We start from the raw sequence: 25,966 nt of genomic DNA on the forward strand, positions 1-25,966 counted from the left end.
GAACTTTTACGATTGAATATCAAAAAAACACCTCTTATTGGAAAACCCTGTAATTGGTTTTGCATGATCTACTTTGAATAGGACAGAAGATAATATGGAGCGCGCAATGTCATTGTTTATATTATCGGTGTGTCAATTTTAATACGGAACACTGTTCATGCGTTTGAAGAGTTCATTATTCTAACATTTGGTTATTTTTCTACTAGAAATAGAAGGGAAGATATTGTTAAATCCATGTGTGTTTCTGACAGTTTTTATATGGTATAAAAAGTATTCGTCAAAAATTGCTTGTCAGTTTATTTTTTCGTGTAAGCTTCGTAAGTGTCTATTGAACAATGTACGTACATACCTCGCTACTATTGTAAAAGTTTTATTGACAGAAACATCTCAAAAATTGAATGGAGTATTTTGTAAATTTTATATAAATGCTTTTCGATTATATTCTACTGTAGATAAATAATAATCCTTCCCTCATTTTGTTATAAAATGTATAGGATAGGATTTGTTTTATTTGTATTTTAACATAATATTTTGGTTTTTAAGTGATCGACCATTTTTATTTCTAAATTGGTTTCTACAATTGGAGTTTTACTTGCTGTAAAATACCAGGCTTTCGGAATTTTTGATTTTGCAGCGTCTTGTCAATAGTTTAGTTAGTACAGATGATGTTTTTTATAAATACGTTAGTATAATCATGTAGTTTTATGTTCAGACAATTGAAAATAGAAAAAAATGTTTAAAGAATTTAATTTTTCCACATTTAATCCTTTCAGAAGCGGACTTTTATTTCCATATATTGATGACATTTTAAGCTTGATAACAAGTTACAATTATTTGAAAAAAAATTTTTTGCTCACTAATTTAGATTTTTATTCTTTTTAGGTCTCAATGGGTTATTTTTTATTAGTATGAAAAAAACTATAACACAAACAATTGAATTAATAAAATATTAATTTACAGTGTAACATGAATAAATATAAAGATAACATGAAAAACATAAAAATAATAATGGCCCAGTTCAAGCAAAAAAAACATAACTGGATCGATAATTTATTTACAGTATTTGTTGATGCAAGAAAGGTTGCAACCTAGCATAAAAAATAGACGATGTGAGATAGTTTTTTTTTCCTTCTCAAGTGATACGCAAAATACGGTGTGATTTCTTGGACGAAATCAAAAGATATTATTTTTTTTGTTCATGTTCCTTAGGAGGAACTCTGGTATTTAAAGGGTTAACGTATTTTCAACACAAATAACATTATTGATCGATTACACTAAAACGGTTGCGATTGGAAACCAATGACGCAATTCATTCGGTAAATAATCTGTTAATTTATTAATACATTTCATATTTTTTTAGACACATTATATTATTTCTCAACAAAATTAACACTAAATTTTTGTTGATTGTTTACTATTTTGGTGTGTCAGATTCCGGAAAACCATATAACAGAAATAGGTTGAGAAAAAAAATTCTTTCATCAAAAATACATATTTACTTATCGAAGAGAATATTAGCGATTCTCATACGAAAAATTGAAAAAAAAAATCAATAATAATACCGGCCGTTCTGGGACTTGAGCGTTATTCCAAAAATAATTAAAATAAATAAATATCTCTCACTGGTTACCGTAGACGTTTACGTTACGTTTACCTTGTTCTATCGGTATTACAATGGAAGATGCTCTGAGGAACTAGCGTCATTGATCCCTTAGGCACCGGTGCGTAGTCGGGATACACGCCAAACGCGCGCCCAACATTTGTACACGGTTGACATTTGTCACATGAGAACGGGTCGCTTCTACGATTCGTTCTTAAGTTCAACAGCTCGGCTGTGGAACGAACTGACGGCCTCTGTGTTTCCTCCCTCCTACAACATGGGACTCTTCAAGACCCATGTTCACTCCTTCCTCTCCACGAAAAGACCCTCCACACAGCATCCTAAAAGATGACATAGGCCCTGAGGGAAATTATTTTCTTCAGGGCCTCCTGTGTGGAGTTAATATATAAAAAAAGAAGATAATATATGAAAGATAGATACTTCTTGTGGATCACAATTTTGGGCCAATATTTTAGAGTGAATATTGTTAAAAAAAAAATTCAAGAAGATTGTTTTATCTGTAAATATTGGTTTTAATATGTAAATGTAGATACATGAATTTAAAACGTCTTGGAAGAAATAATACACAAAGAAAAATTGAAGATATTGGAAAAATGTAAAAAGTGTGGAAATTGTTGAACGCTGGATAAAGTAGAGGTTTTTTTACGGTAAATTAAGTAAATGGAGTCTTATCAAACACGCTGCATTTGATCCAGAATGTGGAAGAGGGAAGCAAAGTTATGTAGAACAGAATATTATAGTACAGTATTGAATAGTACAGTATAGTTCAGTGTAGTATGCCATTCGCAGTTCTGAGGGCAAATCTTCAGGTTCACAACCCTACATATATTATTGCTCGAATAACTGATCCAGTGGAGAAGCTGTATAAAAGTGTCATGGAATATTATATAAAACTTTGTAAGAAGTGAATGAGGAACGGCTTTGTGTCCTTTTCGATGCAAAATTTTTAACGAGTTGTTTCACAAATTTTGAACAGTTTATCAAAATTGAACATTAATTTTCAAGTTCTGTGAAAGTTCTATTCAAGTTTTGTTATTATATCATCATGGTTAAGTTGAAATAATAACAGAGCTTGAATAGAACTTCCACAGAACTTGAAAAACAATTATATTCCATTTTGGGATCCTTGATTTGAACTGCTTTGATTTTTATTTTTCAGAAACACTTTATTTTTTGTTTTGTTTTAAATTATAAGGCCATTAAGAACATGGTTTTAGCAGCATCTTTGGAAATTATTTGCAAATTTTATTTAGTTTTTATTTTATTTATTCAATAACATTATTATTTAATTTATAAAAACAGATTATTTGTGAAGTAGTTCCGCTGCGTAATTATAAATTCACGTGACAAGTGTTTTGCCTTCTGAAGCGAAACTGTTTTTTTTTATAAATAGATTAATAACATTTATAGAATATACAAAAGAGACATTTAAAAATAAAAAAAGAGTTCCACAAATTAAACTTCATAAAAATATTTTTTTGCCAGTTTATGTTGATTATATTAAAAAAAATAATACTGTCCTCTCATACATACGTATGAGAATAATTGAGAGCGCTATCATTATTTTTTGCCACCATTGCCTTTATTTTCTTTTTGTGATGTGATTTTTTCTCCCTTTAATAATAATTTATCAATGCTTTTCCTTACACGTTTATCTTTGATTAACTTTAATTCTGAGGCTTAATGCTAAAAGAGCCTATGTCAAATTGGCGAATCGCTCGGGAATTAATTTGGCCTAAGAAACGCTGAATCGATAATTTGACTTCTCCATTAGATAGGCAACAATTTAATTAATCCGGAGCATCTAGTGCAGGTATTTATTATATTAAAATAAGATTCGTTAAAGAATACTTTCTGGTACCTAAATCAAATTACCGAAACTGACTTAGGCGCTTCTAGCACTAACCCCGGGAATTCTACAGGGTTTTCCAATAAGAGGTGTTATTTTGATATTCAATCGTAAAAGATCAATGGTTTCGTTGCTTGTGTGATACGTAACGCCGTTTTGTTGAACGTAAACTTTGTCTAAACCAATACCATCTAATTTCAGCTATAAAAAATCATTAATCATCTCTCAATAGCGCAATCCATTCACCGTAACTGTTGCTCCAGCCTCATTTTCGAAAAAGTAAAGTCCAATGACTCCGCCGGACCATAAACTGCACCAAATAGTCACAAGTTGAGGATAAAGAGGCTTTTCAACAATAACTCTTGGGTTTTCCGAGCCCCAGATGCGACAATTTTGCTTGTTGACGAAGCCACCGAGGTGGAAATGGGTCTCATCACTCAAGATGATTTGCATTTGATTCACTCAAGTGAATTTTAATAATTTCAATGCATTGTTGAAGCGTGTATCATTCCATTTTTATTAATTGCGTAGTTTTTACTTGTCAAATGTTAAAAAAATGATAGCTTTAAAAGTAACATCTACCGAAATAACGGGCAATTCAAAATAACACCTCTTATTGGAAAATCCTGTACTTTAATCTGTATCCTTCTATCCATTCTTGTACTACTTCCTCTTTCATTCCTTGATTTAAACTACTCCTACGTAAACCACAAAATTACAATTTTTCATTTTTAATGTATCTAGCTTGGATGCAGTACAAATTATCTGTAGGAATTAACAAAAAAAAATATGTACATAGGTTTTTTTTTCTTTTGTTTTTTAGTCCTTTGTGCTTGTATGACCAAAAAACACTAAACTGCTCTCCGCAACAATCAGGATTTTGAAGATACGATAGTTTACGTAGGAGGGGTTGATTTTTTGATTCACCTTCCTCTCTGTCTCTTCCTTGATTTACACATTTAATTCTATGAAATATTATACTAGGTCTGTGAAATATTTCAGTAGGTCCAGACGGTTGGGAGAAGTTGAGGCTCTAGTGCGGTATTCACATAAAAAATAACGTCTGTTAATATTTTAATAGTAATATTTGTTTGTAAAAATTCCTGTTAAAACGGTTCTAATAAAAGGTATTTTTGTTAAAATAATCCAACTTCTAATACTTTTCTTTATAAAGAAAGATTGTTTATGTGACATTTCAATTAAGGATTTTAATTCTAGTATTATCTGATTATCCGATCTGAAATATGTTCAGAAGTTCTTTTAATTTCTTCAATGTTAAGCTTTCTTCTATAATTACACCAGGAAATTATAAGGTTTTAATTCCTTATCATAACTGTTTAGTTAAATTACTTATTGGAATCCGATTTACACCAACGTTTTACGTTCTTAAAGTTTGTAAAGGCCACACAAGATTATAAAAACTTACGTAATGATTTAAGAAAGGCAATTAATATGTTTAACATATTACTTGTACGAAAATATGAAATAAAAAAATCAAATTTACAGTCAGTACCTTTTTTATGTCAATAACAAACAAGAATCCCAACATCTCCCAACCGTCTGAAATAATTTATTTATTTTTTTTATTTTATTTTATATTATAGAAACAAACAGTACATGATTTACAGAGATGAAATAATATACAGGAATAAGATACTTCATGTTGTGTACCTATGATATGTTTCCTTGTAATGTCTGCTAAGTGGTATGTTTATTCTTTAATTACCAGGTGACTTGTGTAGTTTATAAGTGTGTGTGTGACGTGTGTAATGTATGTGTGAGTGTTTGTGTGTATGTGTGTGTGTGTCTGTATGTATGCGCATTTAAAACTTTAAATTATTGACATGATGCCACGTTTGAATTTGGGCAGTGAATCCGAAAAAATGTCAATGTTAGAGTTTAGACAAATATTATTTAGAGTATGAAGAGCTCGATTAATTGTCGAATAGATGCTGCATTTCTTTTATAATTTAGCGTGTGGAATAGCACTGTATGTCGTGTACGTCTGAGAGGTATGTTAAAGTTAGTTAGACCATGGAATCCTTTGTTGGGGTATGTTGATAGGCTAAAGGTAACGAGGGTGAGGAGAAGGAGATGGGAAGAGGAAGGTGGGGAATTAACTGACTATTCAGATCTGGTCACCAAATGTGGCTAAAGCCATTTCAAGCAACGTTTCAATTCCGAATGGTGGTCTTACACCAGGGCGATACTGAGAGTATCTTCCAATCTGGAACGTGTCGCAAGCATACTATATATTATTGTATTTGAATAAATTGTGAAATCAATCAAATAAAATTTACTTGCGCACGCCGGGATTTTAACCCGCGACCTTCGGCTTGCTAGTCGAGAGCCTAACCCCTCGACCACGGAGATCGGACCACCATAAGAAATATCATAAGAAAACTGGTAATCGCTATTTGTTTTTTGTAAGCTATATTTAAATTTAATTTTGAACCTAGGATGTGTGTATAGGGTGTAGGTACTAAAAATATACTATTAAATAATAATATTAAATTAATAAATCAAATGAAAAAATAATAACTAACCCAGGGCCTTGGCTGGGCTGAAGTATATGCGACCGTATATTTTTCTGTTCCAAATTTTAGTTTTAAAATTGCCAATATTATCTTCAATAATCAAATATAAAAACGTAGTCCAGCAGTAAAAGTTAAATTCCGTCAGCTGTTGAAAGAATACATTTCAGGCACAAAACTCAAATCAGTTGCAGACTCTGATTATCCTGATAGTCCTCAATCATTTCCCCTTCCCAGCTTCATTGTCATTCAACTGATGGTGCTATAGTCTTACCAGCCCTGTGTTATGGGACTCATTCTTCAAGATAAAAAACTTTTTTCTTTGCACGTCAAAAATATTTATTTCTTTAAAAATTGATGCAAAAGAAAGGAACTTCTCGAAGTTGAGAGAAAAATATTAAGATTTCTTGTAGTGTTGCATAATTTAGTTGCGTTTGCGACCGCAGCACAAAGGTTAACTACCCATCACAAGTTTCCAACAAATTGACTGCATAATCTTCCTTTTGTTTGACTCAACCTCTGTGGGAAAGTTGCGGTAACTTCCAACTTTTTATGGGAAGAAAAATCTCCAGGTTCTTGGTAATCCCACTACTAACCTTTAGATAAAACAAAGCCCTCTACTGCTGTGATGTTTGAATAAATTGTTAGGTGAACAGGAAGCTAATATCCTAGCAATAGAGATTTTTTCATGTTGCACGGAGAAAAATGAGTATTGGTGTTATTTTTTTTTCTCAAATTATTGGTAATCCGTTTAAAAACGACACTGGAGGCTGTTTTCTGATAAACTTATAATAAATTTGAATTCATTAACACGTTTTGATGCAATTGCATTTGTATTAATAATATATTATGACGAAATGTGAAAATGTTAGAATTTTTAAGAACACTTGTTCCGATGTCGTGACAATTCATTGGTATTTTAATAATATTTTATCAGGAAAATTTATCAATTCATTCGTTAAGGGCCTGCAGTGCCGTTTTTGAAGAGATTTTTAATAAATTAGCAATAGTAACTAGCAAAATATACTTAGAAAACTTACTGATGTGAAATAATGTTGATTTATTGAAAATCTGGTCAAATTTTCGTTTTCCTTTTATAAATGGGACTGCAGGCCTATTACGAATGAATTGAAAGAGTTCCTGAAAATTATCAGTAAAAAAATGTTTTCTAGGGACGGCGGAACACGTGTTCATACATATTGATATTGACATAAAGGCCCGTGTGTTCTCGATATATTCTGAATGACTAATAAAAATCAGGAAGTTGGCATGCTGTCACTTTTTGAACAGGATCATTTTTCACCGTTTATCAATGAATTGTCACGATGTCGGAACACGTGCTCATAAATATCCTAACAGTTTCGCACTGCGTTATTATGTATTATTAAAACAAACGCGGGTGCATAAACACGTGTTCCGATATTATTACGAATTTACTAAAAGTTTACCCGGAAACGGCTTGCAATCCCGTTTTTAACCGGATCACAAATAATTTGTAGAGATTTAAAAAAAATATGCAATACTCATTTTACTCCGTGCACACTTTCCGATCAACTAAAATTAGGTCTACCAAATCCCCACTCTTCCATAGGCTTATTATAAGGAAACGTCTTTGGTGAATCCTTGCTGCATGTCCTGCCCGGCGGATGCGCTCAAGTTTCTTCTAACAACCTGTATAGTTCACATCTGCAAAACTTCATTTTCCAAAAATGTGTCCTCGTATCTTACGCACAAATGTAATATACAATTACCTAATACCCTTTCGCTGTTCTTTGTGTATTGTGGCACTGTAGCATTAAGAATACCTAAAAATTATAATTTTTATTTCACGCCGCTATCGTAACAATCGGTTTGCATTTAAAATTTTTTTTTTAATTTATGAACAAGATAAAAATGAAAGTACAGTTTACTTATAAATTCTCCAAACTAAACGAATGTGTTTTTAAACTTACGCCGATGACACGGCAATAATAGTGGATGGTAATAATTGGACAGAAACTTTTTCGAATGCAACTGTATGTATTTCACTTGTTTCAAAATGGTTAAAATACAACAAACTTGTCTTAAACTACAGCAAAACATTTTACTTACCTTTTTATAAAAACATCAAAAACAAACCAAAAGACAACCTTAAAATTAGAATCCATAATACAACTTGCAATCAAGAAATGTGCTTCCTGTGCAACGAACTCGCTAATGTCAAAAATATAAAATATTTAGGAGTATCAATAGATATTAATCTTAATTGGAAATCTCATATTAATCAAACCACTTCAAAACTAAGATATCTAACCTACATATTTTATAGACTCAAGGAAATTTTAAACGCTGAAAAATTGAAAATGATCTACTTCTCCCTGGTGCAATCTGCAATCACTTATGGCATAATAGGATGGGGTGGTGCACCTGATACATTTATTAAGCCTCTACAAATAATTCAAAAGCACATAATTAAAGTCATATATAACAAAAATAAAACATTTTCGACCGACCTATTATACAAGGAATCTAAATTATTTAACATTCGTAAATTATTTATATTACAAACTATGAAATATCTATTTAAAAACAAAAACAATTTCAAATTAAATGAAAACAGAATGAGCAAAAGAACAAATAATATATTTTACACCCCCCAAACCAATACTAAATTAATGCAGACGCATAGCAGTTTCATTGGTCCTCGTACATTTAACCTTCTACCACTACAAACTCAAATGATAAATAAAAAGATAGAATATATTAAAGAGGTAAAATTATGGCTGATTGACGCAGATATTGAAACGCTTTTACTATAAATTTATTTATCCTTTCTACAACTCACTTGCTGAAACTTTATAAATTATTGTACATGATGTTTTTCTCTTTACTTTTTATAATAACTATAAACAAAAAAACTTTTTCTACTAATGTATATTATACTTTAGGTACTTGAAATATAGTAATCGTTTTATATTACCCACACTCAGGCAGTCAGTGCCTTAGTGGGTTTTCATTTCTTTTGTAAACTATTTGGTATTATATATTATGTTATTTTATACTATCTATTAATATGTATAATATGTGTAAAGAAATGAAAATAAATAAAGTAATAAAAAAAAAAAAAAAAAAAAAAACTCTCAAGTTTTCTATGATTAAAATTAAAAAATAAATAAAAATTTGTTTACCGTTTTTGACAACATTTTTCACTTTTGATATTAATTTTTTTATTATTTAAAAATAGTAAAGATTATTTTAAATACATATTTTTATCTTGTTTCTAAAATAGTATTTTTTTAGTAGAAATAAGATGTATTTAGCGGATTTTAAAGTGATAAAGTACTGTATAATGTCACATGATATCGCAATGTTTAGTATATTATTATTTAACAACTTCAACATAAAACCTCAAAAATTAATTTTAGTAGTTGTTTTATTTTTTATTTTATTTTATTTATTTGGGAAAATCAACAGATTATTTACATATATAAGAATAAACTAAATAATACATATAAAATCCAATAACAGATTTTCACTTAAAATTATAATAATAATAAAAAATATTAAAACAAGAAACTAAGGGTTCTGTACCCGTGGCCTGAGAAATTTACAAAAAATACAAAATTGTAAATAATAAATAAAAAATAATAACAGATCTAGGAACACAAATAATATACTAATAACCAGCTAAATTTCAAAAATTTAAATTTAACTGATATACTAATAACCAACTAAAATTCAAAACAAAATGTTTTGTAAAATTTCAACACAGCAGCAATCAATAACACTACACAATAGCAATAATAACAATATAATAAATGTATACCTACAACTAAATTGAACACATGAGTATAAATTGGAAGGTAAGTAACTGGAAAGGATTCAAAGCAATAACATGATAACTTCAAGTAGAATATTTAAAATTATTTAATGTTAGTTATTACATATCTTTTAAAGGTTCCTAAATTACTTGAGAATATGTCCATATCATTAAAATTCTTATTAAATATACTACAGGCTCTGAATATAAACGCATTTTGTCTTATATTAGTAGAACATTTATGGAGATGAAAAAGTGATTTTTCTCTAGTTCTAACGTTCGGAACTCTAAAATTAATTTCAGACAGAAGGGGAGAACAATCAATAAAGCCATTGATAATTTTATGGAGATATATTATATCTGCGGAGTCTCTTCTAGTTTTTAATGGCTTAAGTCCATAAAGGTCCATCGAGCTGTTTACGTCAAGGTTTGAATTTAGTTTTAAATTTAAATGATGCACAAATTTTCTTTGGATGGCTTCAATGCGATTTATGTAAATATTATATTGAGGATTCCATATGGGAGAAGCGAATTCAAGATGACTGCGAACATAAGAAAAATACAATATTTTAAGTGTCATGAGATTATTAAATTCTTTTCCAATACTAAAAAAAAAACTAAGGGTTCTGTACCCGTGGCCTGAGAGATTTACAAAAAATACAATATTGTAAATAATAAATAAAAAATTATAGAAGATGTAAGAACACAAATAAATAAAAATTTAAAGTTAATTGATATACTAATAACCATCTAAATTTCAAAAATTTAAAGTTAATTGATATACTAATAACTAATAATTTCAAAAATTTAAAGTTAACTGATAGCTAAAATTCAAAACATAATTTATTGTAAGATTTTAACACAGCTGCAATCAATAAAAGCACTACACAATAGCAATAATAACAATATAATAAATGTATACCTACAACTAAATTGAATACATGAGTATAAATTGGAAGTCAAGTAACGTAACTGGAAAGGATTCAAAGCAACAACATGATAACTTCCAGTAGAATATTTTAAATTATTTAATGTTAGTTATTATATATCTTTTAAAGGTTCTTAAATTACATGTGAATATGTCCATATCATTAAAATTCTTATTAAATATACTACAGGCTCTGAATATAAACGCATTTTGTCTTATATTAGTAGAACATTTATGGAGATGAAAAAGTGATTTTTCTCTAGTTCTAACGTTCGGAACTCTAAAATTAATTTCAGACAGAAGGGGAGAACAATCAATAAAGCCATTGATAATTTTATGGAGATATATTATATCTGCGGAGTCTCTTCTAGTTTTTAATGGCTTAAGTCCATAAAGGTCCATCGAGCTGTTTACGTCAAGGTTTGAATTTAGTTTTAAATTTAAATGATGCACAAATTTTCTTTGGATGGCTTCAATGCGATTTATGTAAATATTATATTGAGGATTCCATATGGGAGAAGCGAATTCAAGATGACTGCGAACATAAGAAAAATACAATATTTTAAGTGTCATGAGATTATTAAATTCTTTTCCAATACGGAATAAGAATCCTAGCATTCTAAGGGCTTTCTTAACAATCATAACCGGTCAGTGGTTGAGTGGGCATAGCGCTTGGGTCTCACCCGAGCGTCGCGTGTTCGATTCCTCGGCTGGCTAAGTCCTCCATCACAACACAAGCAACATTTTCGGCTGTAAGTTTACTGTCAAGTATAACACCTAGATCACGAATTTGTGTAACTTTTTTGAGTAGTTGGCCAGCTATATGATAATTATGGTCAAACTTAATTTTATTTCTAGTGAAGGTAATTACATAACATTTAGAAGTGTTCATGTTGAGACGATTGCGGATACAATAATCATTAAGCCTATACAGATCTTCTTGTAGTTTAAAGCAGTCAATTATAGAATTAATAGGCAGGAATATTTTCATATCATCAGCGAAAAGTAGAACATTTGCATAATTAAAGCATTTTATAATGTCGTTGATGAAAATTGTAAACAGTAACGGTCCCAGGTGAGATCCTTGGGGCACACCTGAGGGTATATTTACAATCTCAGAGATGAAGCCATTTATTGTTACTCCCTGAGTGCGCCCATTAAGATAGGAGACTAACCATCTATATAAATCCCCATGAATTCCCAAAGCTAGTAATTTGGACAAAAGAAGACTGTGGTCAATTTTATCAAACGCTTTTGAGAAGTCTGTATAGATTACGTCAACTTGGATTTGATCATCCATTGATTTAGTAATATTTTCAATGAAAATGGCAAGATTAGATACAACCGATCTTTTTTTCATAAAGCCATGTTGGTTCACGAGTATTACAGACTCGATGCAGTTATATAGTTGTTCATGAACAATTTTTTCAAAAATTTTACTAAAGATTGGTAATTTAGATATCGGTCGATAGTTCTGGACATCATTTTTAGCCCCAGACTTAAAAACAGGTGTGATGAGAGCACTCTTCCAACGATCAGGAAAGATACCTTCTTTCAATGAGGATTGAAAGAGCAATAATAGGGGCTTCGAGATTACCTTGCTACACATTTTGATAAAGAAAGCCGGAATTTTATCACTACCCGCACCCAGTGAGCTAGAAATAGTATCGATTATTTTTTCTATTTTTTGTTTTGAAACTGATACCGAGGAGATATCTTGATTGTCAAAATGATAGTTGGTAGAGTGTACATCGGAAATAGTGTTGTAATTAAAGGTGGAGACGAAATGCTGTGAGAACAGGTTACATATTGCGAAAGGATTTTCAGCAGTCACTTCGCCCAGTTTCATAACATGAGGCAAACCAGAATTATTTCTTTTTCCTTTAACATAAGACCAAAAGTTTTTAGGGTCACGAGATATATTAAGTTCAGCGTTTGTTATAAATTGTTTAAGACATTCTCTAGACAATTTCATTTGCCTTGATCTAAGGATACAGAATTCATGGTAGTCTAAAGGATTGGACCACCTTTTCCACATTTTAAACACTTTATATTTTTCCTTAGTCAGTTTTATTAGGGCTGGACTAAACCAATAGGGATAAGAATTATTAATATGAACTTCCTTTGACGGGACGTTTAATCGAATGATTTCATATAAAATTGTATAAAAGCGGTCAATAGCAGTATTGGTTGATAGGTTTAAAAATTCTGCATCCCAATCAATACTACTAAGGACGTTATTTATTGTTTCATAGTTAGCTTTCCTAAAAAGATTGATTGTTCGTTTGTTGTCCACCATAGGAGTTTCCAGAGATATGTTAATGTCAACAAGAATGCTTTTATGATGTTTACATTCAGGGATGAGATACTGGTCAGTATTTGATACAATTACAGGGATCGAGCTAAAAACAAGGTCTAGGTATGTATGATTATTATTTGGAAAGGTGCAGTACTGTGATAGATCAGTAAATGAAAGGGTGTCAGATAGTTTGGAAATAATTTCAGATTTAGAGCCATTCGTAATTTGCATACTATTACCATTACTTAAAGACCAGTTAATTTGAGGTAAGTTGAAATCACCCGATATGACAAAATGATCATCGTGTTGTAGTCCTCGAAGTTCACATAATTTATCCATGAATTCATTTATATTTTGTGAGTGATTGACTCCTGGAGGTATGTAAACACAGCATAAATGAATTTTTATGAAATTATTAATCGTAACAGTCACCCAGATGTCTTCAGCATTCGTGTTAAAATCCTTACGTTCATGAGCTATGAGGTGCTTCTTCAACGCAATCATTACTCCACCTCCTCTTTTTTGCTCATTGCGATCGCGCCTAAATACCAGGTAACGGTTGTCAAATAGCTCTTCACTAGCAATACTGTCTACAAGCCAAGTTTCAGTTATCATAATAATATCATAGTTGTTATTGGTAACATTAAAATAAAATCTATCAGTCTTAGAACGCAGTCCAGTCACATTTTGATAATATACATTCAACATTTTAGTACATTTAGTTGATAAAATATATAAAATATAAGATTGATAAAATAGTTGTAAGCATGTTCTAGTAAATTATAAATATTAGAGTGGTGTTGTAGTAACGCAAGCAGAGTAATTGTAGGATAATTTGGATTAAAGTTGGTAGTATTAAAAGAGTTAGTTGTTAATATTATACAAATAAAAAAAAACCAGTACAAAGGATGATATTTTAAAGTAGGAAAAAAGATAAGGTAGATAGGAAAAATAAATTGATAATAGCTTATAGTCACACGAGACGATGCTAAATCTAAGAAGATAAAAGATAAAGTTGTGTAGTTATGTTCGGTAATCTTTTTATTAATAAATAACTACGAAATTTGGCTGAAGCGATTTTTAATAATACATCCGAAAACAATAAATAAACGTAGAAAATACAACAAAATGATTTACGAAAGGAAGGTTCGAGAATGTTCCAAAGCGTGTCACGTAGGCAAAATAATTCGATCTCGATGTCGCGGTTGCTGGTACTGTACTGACCATTTCGTTCACGTTGTCGCTTATTTAAGTGGAAAATAAAACATTCTCGAACATACCAGTTACTACAGAAACAAATATTAAAAAAAAAAATAAAAGAAAATCCAAGAAGCTTGTTTGAAAACTTCTAGAATAACGTTCGAGTCAAGTAGTGGCGTACCACTACAGTTGATTTTTTCAGTTTATAGGTAAAATCAGCGAATCAGAATTATTTGGTGAAACTACTCAATAGCAAGAGCACTTTAACTTAATTTTAGACGTTTCGAATAAGTACATGCATAAATCATATCATATGGTTCTTTGGCGGGTACTTTAAAATATTCGATTTACTTTAACAAAGAAATAGTAGAGGTAAATGGGCAAGTCTACGCGATATGACTATCGGAATGACCTGATATGAAGTATATTCCTTTTTATAATGTGAATATCGAACAAAAGTTTCAGATACTTTAATTTTTTAGAGCCAGTAGAACTATAGCGTACATAATTTACTGGGATATGTTGTGAGGCTGAAGGTAGTGGAAAAGGAAAGGAGATGTGAAAAAAGGTTAGGATGTAACTTGCCATTCAGATCTGAACACTGTTAACATAGATCAATAACATTGCTCTACTGAAAAATGTATCAAATGTAACATGCGACAGTTTACTTCTGAGCCTAAGATTACAGATATATGAACTTTTTATGAAGGTTATAACCTATTTTATAAAATACTTCTACTTTTAATAAAATGTAACATGCGACAGTTTACTTTTGAGCCTTAGATTAAAGATATAGGATCTTTTTTTGAAGGTTATAAAATACTTAAACTTTTAGTAAAATGTGACATTCGACAATTTACTTGTGATCCTTAGATTAAAGATATCGGATCTGTTTCTGAAGGTTATAAAATACTTCCACTCTTATTTAAATTTCACATGCGACAGTTGACTTCTGAGCCTTAGATTAAAGATATCGGATCTTTTTCTGAAGGTTGTAAAAGATTTCTACTTTTAGTAAAGTGTGACATGCGACAATTTACTTCTGAGCCTTAGATTAAAGATATCGGATCTTTTTCTGAAGGTTGTAAAAGATTTCTACTTTAAGTAAAGTGTGACATGCGACAATTTACTTCTGAGCCTTAGATTAAAGATATCGGATCTTTTTCTGAAGATTGTAAAAGACTTCTACTTTTAGTAAAATGTGACATGCAACAATTTACTTCTGAGCCTAAGATTAAAGATATCGGATCTTTTTCTGGAGGTTGTAAACTAATTCTACGTTTAATAAAACGAACCAAACATTGCAAAATTTTCATTTAATAAATATATTATTTTTAGGTGCATTATCAATGCGATAAATCCAAAGCTAAAAACGTAAGAAAAAACATTTTTTTAAATATAAAATTATGTTATTCATGCACTGGTGAAATTCTTCAGCTCAAAGCACGACACGTCACTAGTAAATCTTCCAAAGAACGGGAAGAAAGCAAATTCAGTATCCTTTGTACGGAGTCTCCAGTATCACGAAATCCACATCTGGATTGATTCTCCCGTTTCATCGCAGCACCCTCACTTCAGACGTACAAGGAAATCTCATCCAGTTCTTGGAATGGATTTATCGCGTGGGAGGGTGTTCTTTGATTGATGGAGGGTGCAACAGGTTTTCATAATATCATAACACGGTATACACATTTTATTTTTCGTGTGTTTTCAAGTGTTTCTGTATTACTCTACAAGCCAAATTTATTTAAAAGAATCCTGTTTTTAAAAGTTGGTTTTAACTTGATATACTTTGGTACTGAATAAAACTACGTAAACAAACATGTAAACGACAAAATAATGTTACATGTCGGGTAAAAATGTTTTCTGTATTCGTTTAAAAATAATTAGATGGAGCCTTGTAAGTAAAATTTGTGGTAAATTTTCACTAAAACGACGCTGTATAAATTATCCCATTATTGTTATTATTGTTAACTGACTGGAGGTAACACGGAATCCTCTCCAAACAGATCGTGTTAAGTGTAAGACAATCATCGTAGATGAAAAGGATTATTTTTTCATTAAATAATTTTACTTCGGGCGCACGAACATACCCACAGAACTTTTGTTGGTTAATCTCTTCATTGGAATACATTCATAATGTAAGAGGTATCACGAAAACATTTTCAATTCACATAGAATATTTTTTTTATTTTTTATTATATCTTACACACTTTACAAATATATAGCAAGAAAAGACCCGATCAACTGCTTTTCAGCAGTTTATCTAACGGGTTATTTACATTATAAATCTTATTATAGTGAGTTTACAGTTATATTTTTACATATAGCAAATATAGCAAAAGAAAATTATGAAAAACATAAATAAAAATTTTAAAAGTCTTTAGAATAATATATCATTGTAAGCTAATACAAATTAATTCTTTCAGTGCGCCAATTAAGTCTTCAGTAAGTTCACCAATTGTTTGTTTTGGGCAAAGTTTTTAATTTCAGCAGGTAACATATTAAAACAACTGGGAATCATATAGTTTAACGTTCTTTGTCCATTTTTATTTGTAAGCTAAGATAAGTCCTTCATCAAAGTTAAAACAAGTATTATGATTGTGTTCTAGCCTGTTTATATATAAAGGGTTATGTATTTGCTGAAATATAATTTTGTACCACAGAATTGCTCTCACTGAAATAATTTTGAGACTCTGATAGAAGTATGGAGTATTATGCCTTTCTTAGCTAATAATTTAACTAACGAATTTTGCACGGATTGAACATGATTAATGAGCAATAATTATTCGCGAAGATAAATAAAAAGATGAAAAAATTACTTTGAACAATTAATTAAAAAAAATAATTACATTTAGTATATTATTTTATAGTCTATGATTCTATATTAATACCGGATTCGCACGAAGACATGACAAAATACGGTTCTATGATAACTCAACACAGTGACAATTCAACACACTTTTAAAAATTGATATAAAGTCATTAGAAACGATTAAATTTTTTTTAACCTAACCTAACCTAACCTACTTAACCCAGTTAATAAAGTTTTTGTTTCATCACTTTCCATGACTGTATATAACTTTTTAAAGATGTGATGATTTATCCGGTCACCCAAAAGACAATACAAATTGTCCTGTCCCTGGTCCGTGAAGAGCCTCGACTCAATAAATCGAATGTATTTTATACAAAGATATATTGTAGTGTTATTCCCTACGCGATATTTTTAAGCCGATACGACATTCGAGCGCCGAGAATCGAGATACATGCGCGTTTAGCGACTGGCTTTTGTCATACTGTTTTGTCCAAACGCATTTACACGCGGAAAACGCGACCAGGCACGGTGATGGGAGTAATACACTATTATTCGGAGATAGCTTGCTCGTCTATCTTTGGGACAATGTATTGGTTTATTGTACTGTCCTCCAATATATACTGTTCATACTAGGACAAGGTCCGGAGATGGTACAAAACAGTATTGTACTGTCCTCGTGTTATACCTGCATCAATGAAGTGAATCGACGATGTTAAATACATAATTTGTTTCCAGAAATAGCTTTTATAATCCATGTTATTTTCCAATTTCAGTCTTATACAATGAATGTAAATTGTTCGCAGACTTCCCAATGAAAAATTTTCAACAATACGTAATTTGACAATTTTTGACGTAAGATGGGGATCAATATAGCCTTCTTGTACTTTAATCAATCATCTCCTTTAATGCTTTAATCTGTCGCTAATAATTCCATTAATAATGTAACAGTCCATCCTGTTGTTGATGTTATTACAAAGTTTTACAATGACGAGCAAGTAAAGTGTTGACAAATTACTTTGTGATCTTCAAACCAATCATATTTTTTGTCGTTGTTCCGAAGTAAAATTTAGTAGGAGCGGCATTTTTTGATATTATATAGCTAAAGAAAGTTAAAAGAAACTAAAAAACCGAAAAAAGTAGTACTTCTGTGAATTAAATGTTTGTTATTCTGATTTGACAGCTCGTAAAGCTCATATGAACTCTGGTAGAGTAAAAATAATTTGTTTTTTGAACGCCTTAGTAGAAATTTTTTCAATTATGTTAAAATAAATTAAGTCTCCCTTGCAATGCAAAGTATAAAAACAAATTTTACATTTTGCCTAAATAAAACTATTCGTAATAATATTTTGAGGGTGTTCACGTTTCTTCGTGTGAAATTAGTATAAGCAATCAAAATGTTTCATATTATACATGGGACACAAAAGAGTTCAATTGCTCGTAATAAAGACAATGCTACCAGAGTCTCAGAAATGATCAGGTTAATTAACAATTAACCATTTGCTTATATGTGGGTAAATATTAACCGAGTCACTTCTGTTATCCTGTTAACTCCCGAGCCGAAGGGTCGCGGATAATACAATCTGCGTTGGATTTGTGCGGTTAATTTATAATTTCCTTTTGGCCACTGTTTGCCGTCTTGGGGAGAGATGTCCCTGTATAATTAAACTAATATTTGATCGCCCCCGACTCCTGCGCTCCGGGTAGTGTCTTGAAGAAAGCGCCTCTATTCAAGGATAAAGAAAAAGACAATTATCTCAGTTGGCGACTATGAATCACAGCTTTCCGCAAATAAACCTTATTAGCAGATACACAAATATGCCAGATTAATTTTTTGTTTGTCATAATCCTTATTATTGTCAGCCTCAATCAACAAGTGCGTGGAGGGTATTTTTGTGTAAAAGAAATAGAGAGCCTATTGAACAAGTTGTAGGAGGGATTTAACACAAAAGCCGGAAAATCTCTCCACAGCTGAGCTATGGAGCACAATAAAGATCATAAAAAGAACAACATCCCGTTTTCAATTAATTGTACGTGCGTGTTTGCTTAAAATATCGGCATGATTTCTTTGTTAATATTTGGTAAGAACTTTGAAAACCATTTCTCAATTTCGCCTGAAGGAATTGGCATAATTTGAAATTCAAGAACATCCTTTAATAACAAACTATCAAAAACTGTTTACTAAAATTTAAATCAAATCATTTACAAAGAAAAGCTACAAAAACAGTTTTTTTTAGTAAGAAAATTCGTCTTTGAAAGAAATACTATTTTTTTTACGCATTAGTAGAACTGTTTTCAATTATGTAGAGATTATTGAATCATTCAGATTTTTAAATAAGAATAAAAGCGGTCTTCCCTGCAATGCGAAGTATCAAAACACGTAACATTTTGTCAAAATAAATTTTTCGTAAAAATATTTGAAGGTTAAATTTTTGTTCGTGTGAAACAGTATAAGCAATCAAAGCGTTTTAAAACATTTATATTACTAGCAATTTACTACCCAGTTTCATCGAGTTTCTTTTTCCATTACTTATTTGACCGGAAATTCGATAAAAATTTATTTTTTTAAATTTAATTACTTGCGCTTAAACAAATTGGCAGTGTCAGTCCTGTTAAGGTGAAGCTTAATGCTAAATCACTATTTTGATTCATCTTTATAGCGAATTGGTGTACATTATGGATAACAAAAATATGTTTAGGATAAATTGAAGGTTTTCTTATTGTTTCGTTTGAGTAGAATACAAATAAAAAAATAAATTACTCAATAAAAAATATAAATGTTAACTACTAAAAAAAATGTTTTTTCAATAGAAATGTATGAACGCGTAAATGAAACCACTTTTAAAAAACACAATATTATAGCTAAGATTATCTGTGATAGTTCACTTGATTAACTTTTTGCTTTGTTATAAAATTATGTACAAAATAAATAAAAACCAGTATTGTGCTTCAAATCGAAATTTTCTGTACTCCGATTGTCAAGCGATTGTAATGGCTATTACTTATAAAACTAATAATAATAATAAGATATTACAATATAAGGTATACCGAGAATATAAACATTTTTGGCTTATAGCTTTTGCTTATGATCTTTGCTCGAATCCAGTTGCGACATTGCGACCGCTGCCATGTTCCTTTTCTGTCTGTTTCATATTTTAATTGAAAGTTGTTAAAATTATCTTCATATATGCAAAAAATTATCTTCACCTTTTATTTCGTGTTCGGGTCTTTCACATTCTTCAAATTAGAAAATGTGTGCGTAAACAAATAGAGTTGTACCAATTAGCAGGTGAATTGCAGGCAGCAGTGCTAAAGATAATTGAATACAACGTTGATAAGAAACACGCATTAAACAGACTAAGTAATTCAAATCTCCTCAGTAATTTTTATTTATTTATTTTTATTTTTTATTTTATTGATACATGATTTAGAGAGTACAAGTGGTTTTTTGTGATATTTCACCCTCCATGCTAGGGATGATCCTGTGTTATGGCGGGTGAATTTTACAGTTTACGTACATAGAATCTATGCATTACTATAATATAAAAAAGAAAAAATATGTATAGCTAGTTTGGGTTGCGAGAAGAGAATTATAAGAAGATGAAAAATTTGAAAAATTATTAGTAAATAGATCACAATCACAGACATAGGAATTAATAGACGAGAAGATAATGGCGAGGGGTAAAATCAACTGTTGAAGAACGAAGGGAGTGAAGCTGACTGTGATTCGTCAATAAATCAATCTGACAGTAAATAGGCATCTCGCATTATAATATCAGCATTTACTTCTTAAAAGTAAAATCTGCTTTTGAATGAATAGACATTTTTACATGGGAGCGCAAATTACTCGCCACGTTATGAACAAATTTGCGAAGTCCAAATTCGGCAAAAAAATTCGGTTCTATTTTCAGATTCGAATATTTCGTTTAAGTATTTAGTTAAGACACTTTTATAAATGTTCATAATTTACTTCCCAGCAACCAACCAGCTTTGTGTTTCGCGTCCAGACGTTTCTCGATGTGATAGTAACAACTGATTCATATTATACGATGTGAATATGCTTAAAATAAAGCAAAATAATGCTTATATATGGAATGTAATACGACAATTGGGTTTATTCTCTTTTTCACATCTATTTTTACAAGTTTTCATAGTACAAGTCAACATTTTGCCGTGTTATTTCGTAAAATGAACCGATGATGCCTCGACCATAGTTCGCAAAAGAATGATGACGTCACGTTTTCAAATTTCACTTGAGGCCATACGCGAGCACAGCCGGCTCCAATGGAACCGGTATGGGGAGTGGGGATAATACGCTTTTAATCACTTAGGGCAGGTCTACTAATATTCATATGTCTATGATCACAATAATTAGTTATGTACATACTCTACCGCTAAGTTAGCGAATAAGGATTTATTATGTTTTGTCTGAAAGGTGATTAAATTGATAGAGTGTAGAATTAATGGGTATTGTAGTTGTAATGTATTCCATGTGTAAGGATCCATTTCGTTATTTGTTTTTTAAAGGAATGTGGTTGACTCACGGTTTTTAGGTTTTCAGGGATAAGGTTAAAGATTTTAGGAGCTAGGAAGAAAAATTGTCTTTAAGCTGACGTCGTATGTAGTGAAGGTACTTTTTAGTGACCGTTGGTTATTGTTCTGGTGGTGTAATTGTGTTGTAAGAGAGTTTTGTTTTTATATTTGAACAGAAATGTATTAGCGAAAATTTTAGGTGGAGTTGTCGTACGTTTAAGACCTTATACTCTATAAGGAGTCGAGTGTAGGGGTATCTTGTCGGTTGCTTGTTAATGACACGTATTACCATTTTTTGGGCTTTTAGAAGAGGTTCGATGGATATTTTTAAACAGGATATCAAAAATGGAAGGAAATTTCTTTCCCGAACATTATTTACTATTGTAATTTTTTTTATCCTTCTGTGTCTTATTCTGTTTCATGTTTCGTTTACATTTATTATTTACATTGATGTATTATTACATTAAAAAAAATTATACCAATAAAATTGAATATTCGTTTAGACTTTTAGAAAGAGTCAAAAGGTGGGCCATATAAATAAAATTCCGAGACACTATTTAGGTTACAAATAAATTCTTTAGAACTTTGTAATCATTCAAAAAGATAGCAACCAAAATAGCGGGAAAAAATAGTTGAAGATAAAAGTGTCGATTCTGAATTTGAAATACGAGATTGACAAATTTGACGTAAAATGATTAGTTCCCAATGGCCGACCTTTTTTATTTCTCTGTGTTTTGTTCGGTTACGTTTAGATCTTATCTGTTTCTTCAATGATATATCAATTTACTAATTTAATTGTTTAGAACATTTCTGAGAAATAGGGTTAGACTTTCAACATTTTCCGTCATAAAGGTAAAAAAATAACCAAATATCTACGGCCTTTCTTTCTGGTTTGTACACCGTAAGATTAGGTTCGTGAAAAGACGAATTTTTCGTTTAATTTCTTTCCTTTTTACTTTTTAAACCACGCATACAAGGTTCCATTGTTAAAATTCATTATAAATTATGTTTACCACATTTTACTCAATTTTTTACGCAATTAAAAATTCTTTTATTACAGTATACAGCATTAGAAAATATAACTGTAAAGCTGAAAATCTGTTTTATTATATAATAAAAGAAGTTAGGGCTTAAATTAACATTTTTCGGTAATAATTGTTGAAGAAGATTTAAAAAGTATGTAAAGTACTTACGCATTTAATTCAGGGTAAGATGAGTAATAAAAGTAAAACTATCCAATCGTAAGATCTAGCTTTATGAAATTTTCACAACTGTGTCTTCAATTTTGTGTTCAAATCAACTATTTAGAGCTAGCAATGTAATTTCATGCAGTCTTAAATTGACCATTGAACGCATTTCCTAAAAAAAATAAGATAAGATTCCATGTTGTTTATCTTACATTTTTCAACAGGACGGTGAGAGAAAAAAAAGAATTATATAAAACAGTTAACGATAGTGAATGTTTGTATGGTTGGAAAACCGATAATTTTTGCTTTAGTTAAGTCCGTTAAGACTCTGTTATAAGTATTCAATATGAAGATTACTGAAAATTTTTTGAAAGGAAGGAATGTCATACATAATGATAGAGTGAGCGCGCTAATATTAAAAAACCCATCACAATTAATAGTCGTTGTGAATATATTTAATAAAACATGACTTATTTACATAGATCAAATATCTATCAACATCTAAAATAAGTAGCTTTTAAATAAACACTGTGATCTTTTTTACGGTTCCATGATAAATCAACACATAGACAATTCAACACACATTTAAAAAGTGATATAAATTCATTACAAACGATGAAAAAAAAATTTAAACCTAACCTAACCATACTTACTTAAGTTATAAAGTTTTTGTTTCATCACTTTCCATGACTTTGTACAACTTTTTAAAAATGTGATGAATTATCATTTTGATGATTTATCCGATCACCCTTTTTTACATGTAGCATGTTAAATGACAGAACCATTTTCGGAACATACTTAACGATTTTTACCATGGAGAGAATTTAATGTAATTACTTTTCCAACTCGGTATTTGAATAGAGATTATCGTAAAATTTAACACATATTTTATAAGAGCTTAAAAAATTGAAATGTTTAAGGAACGTATGTCATAAATATGTCGGTAGAAATTCTAAATGCGGGGTCTTAATAATCACAAATGTAAAAATATTTTTTTCAGATACAATATTTTTATCGTTAGACATTGTATTTTTGGACATTAAGTTTTGCACTATTTTTACGACTGAGAATAGAACTCAACGGAAGTTGATCCATCATGTTTATTAGACTGAAATATTTATGATGACTCCTTAAGTTATTCAACTAAAATTTCTGCCAAAAACACTAAATAAAACTCATAAAAATACCCATGAAAAGGTCTATTGCGTAGTGCGTGTATGTACAGGATTTTCCAATAAGAGGTGTTATGTTGAATAGCCCGCTATTTCGGTAGATGTTACTTTTGAAGCTGTCATTTTTTAACACTTGATAAGTAAAAAATTTTCCATTAATAAAAATGCAACGATACACGCTTCAACAACGCATAAAAATTATTAAGATTCACTTGAGTGAATCAAATGCAAATCATCTTGAGTGATGAGGCCCATTTGCACCTCGGTGGCTTCGTCAACAAGCAAAATTATCGCATCTGGGGCTCGTAAAACCCAAGAGTTATTGTTGAAGAGCCTCTCTATCTTCAACGTGTGACTGTTTGGTGCGGTTTATGGTCCGGCGGAGTCATTGGACCTTACTTTTTCGAAAATGAGGCTGGAGCAACAGTTGCGGTGAATGGATTGCGCTATCGAGAGATGATTAATATTTTTTTATGGCCGGAATTGGATGGTATTGATCTGGACAACCTTTATTTTCAACAAAACGGCGCTTCATGCCACATAAGCAACGAAACCATTGATCTTTTACGATTGAAGATCAAAATAACACCTCTTATTAGAAAACCCTGTAGAATTCTCGGGGTTAGTGCTAGAAGCGCCTAAGTCAGTTCAGTCAGTTCCAACGAGACGGCGCTACTTGCCACACAAGCAACGAAACCATTGATCTTTTACGATTGAATATCAAAAAAACACCTCTTATTGGAAAACCATGTATATTATATGATTTTTCAACATCTCTATAAGCAAGTGGATACAGGGGTTTGTTATAATTTCGTAACCTTGGCATGTGATTTGAAACAGAAAAGCCATGTTTGCATAAATATGAATTTGTACGCTCTCTTTTTACCGAAAAGATTATTAAAATTTTGCATGTACTGGGAATGAATAATTCTTTAATTTTTTATGTAGGCTTTGACGTTATGGCTTACTGAGCATCAAACAGCATACTAAATATTGGAATTTATATCATTACACTGAAGAGTAATTACAGTTTTCGTTTATTTTATTCCAAATATAATAAAACATTAAAAATTTAATTCGTTTTGAATAAATAACTGGCTCATTAATTAATTCGTTTGTTTTACTTGATTTTTTTTTTTCATTTTATTCAGACAGTCTCCATTTTTGAAGGGTAAGGCTTTCGACTAGCAAGCTGGAGGTCACGGGTTCAAATCCCGGCATACGCAAGTATATTTATTTTGATTAATTTGTGTTATTTCAAAAATTACTCGTTTAAAATAATAAAATATTTGCGGCACGTTCCAGAGTTGAAGATACTCTCAGTATCGCCCTGGTGTAAGACCACCATTCTGAATTGAAACGTTGCTTGAATGGCTTTGGCCGTGTTTGGCGACCAGATCTGAATAGCCAGGTAATTTCTCACCTTCCTCTTCCCATCTCGTTTCCCTCCCCACTACCTTCAGCTTCACAACATACCCCAATTCGGGGATGTCAGTCTCACAAGCTCTAGATGGTTGGGGGCAGTTGGGACTTTTCTGCGGTTTCGAATAAAAAAATTCTAACTTAAACATACGTCCAAAAACAAACGTAAAACAAACAAACTTAAATTCGTAACCGAAAGGGATATACTTAGTATAATGGACAGCATACGCAAATCATGAAGATATCTGTAGGTCTCCTGTCCAAACATATTCGTTCTTTTTTATAAGCGGTGCTATATTTTTGGTCCGATTAGTATGAATTTAACGTGGCTTATATTTTTACAATGTCATTGGATACATGTCGTAATTTTGCTCACATTATATAAGTTAAACTCCTTCTGTTGAAAGGTATTTGCAATTTAAAACCATTATTAGTTATCACACTATAAGCATTAAAGGTTAAAATTATTAGAATTTGACTTCAATTTACCATTCAAACTACAATGTAATTCAAACTGGATGTATTATTCACGATCTCAATACTGTATGTTTCTTGCTTTGAACACGTTCTAATCCCCAATAAAATAATTAACATTATGTAAAACTTCTCA

At 30.9% G+C, this 25,966-nt stretch overlaps 1 protein-coding gene across 1 annotated transcript in view; it reads left to right on the forward strand.

The window, feature by feature from the left end:
• FMRFa (FMRFamide related propeptide) overlaps positions 1-25,966 on the forward strand; it is a 123,236-nt gene that overhangs the window by 29,037 nt on the left and 68,233 nt on the right. The window lies entirely within an intron of this gene.

This window comes from Hesperophylax consimilis, chromosome 21 (assembly GCF_061612785.1).
Source record: "Hesperophylax consimilis isolate HC1 chromosome 21, BYU_Hcon_1.0, whole genome shotgun sequence".
NCBI classification, from domain to species: domain Eukaryota; kingdom Metazoa; phylum Arthropoda; class Insecta; order Trichoptera; family Limnephilidae; genus Hesperophylax; species Hesperophylax consimilis.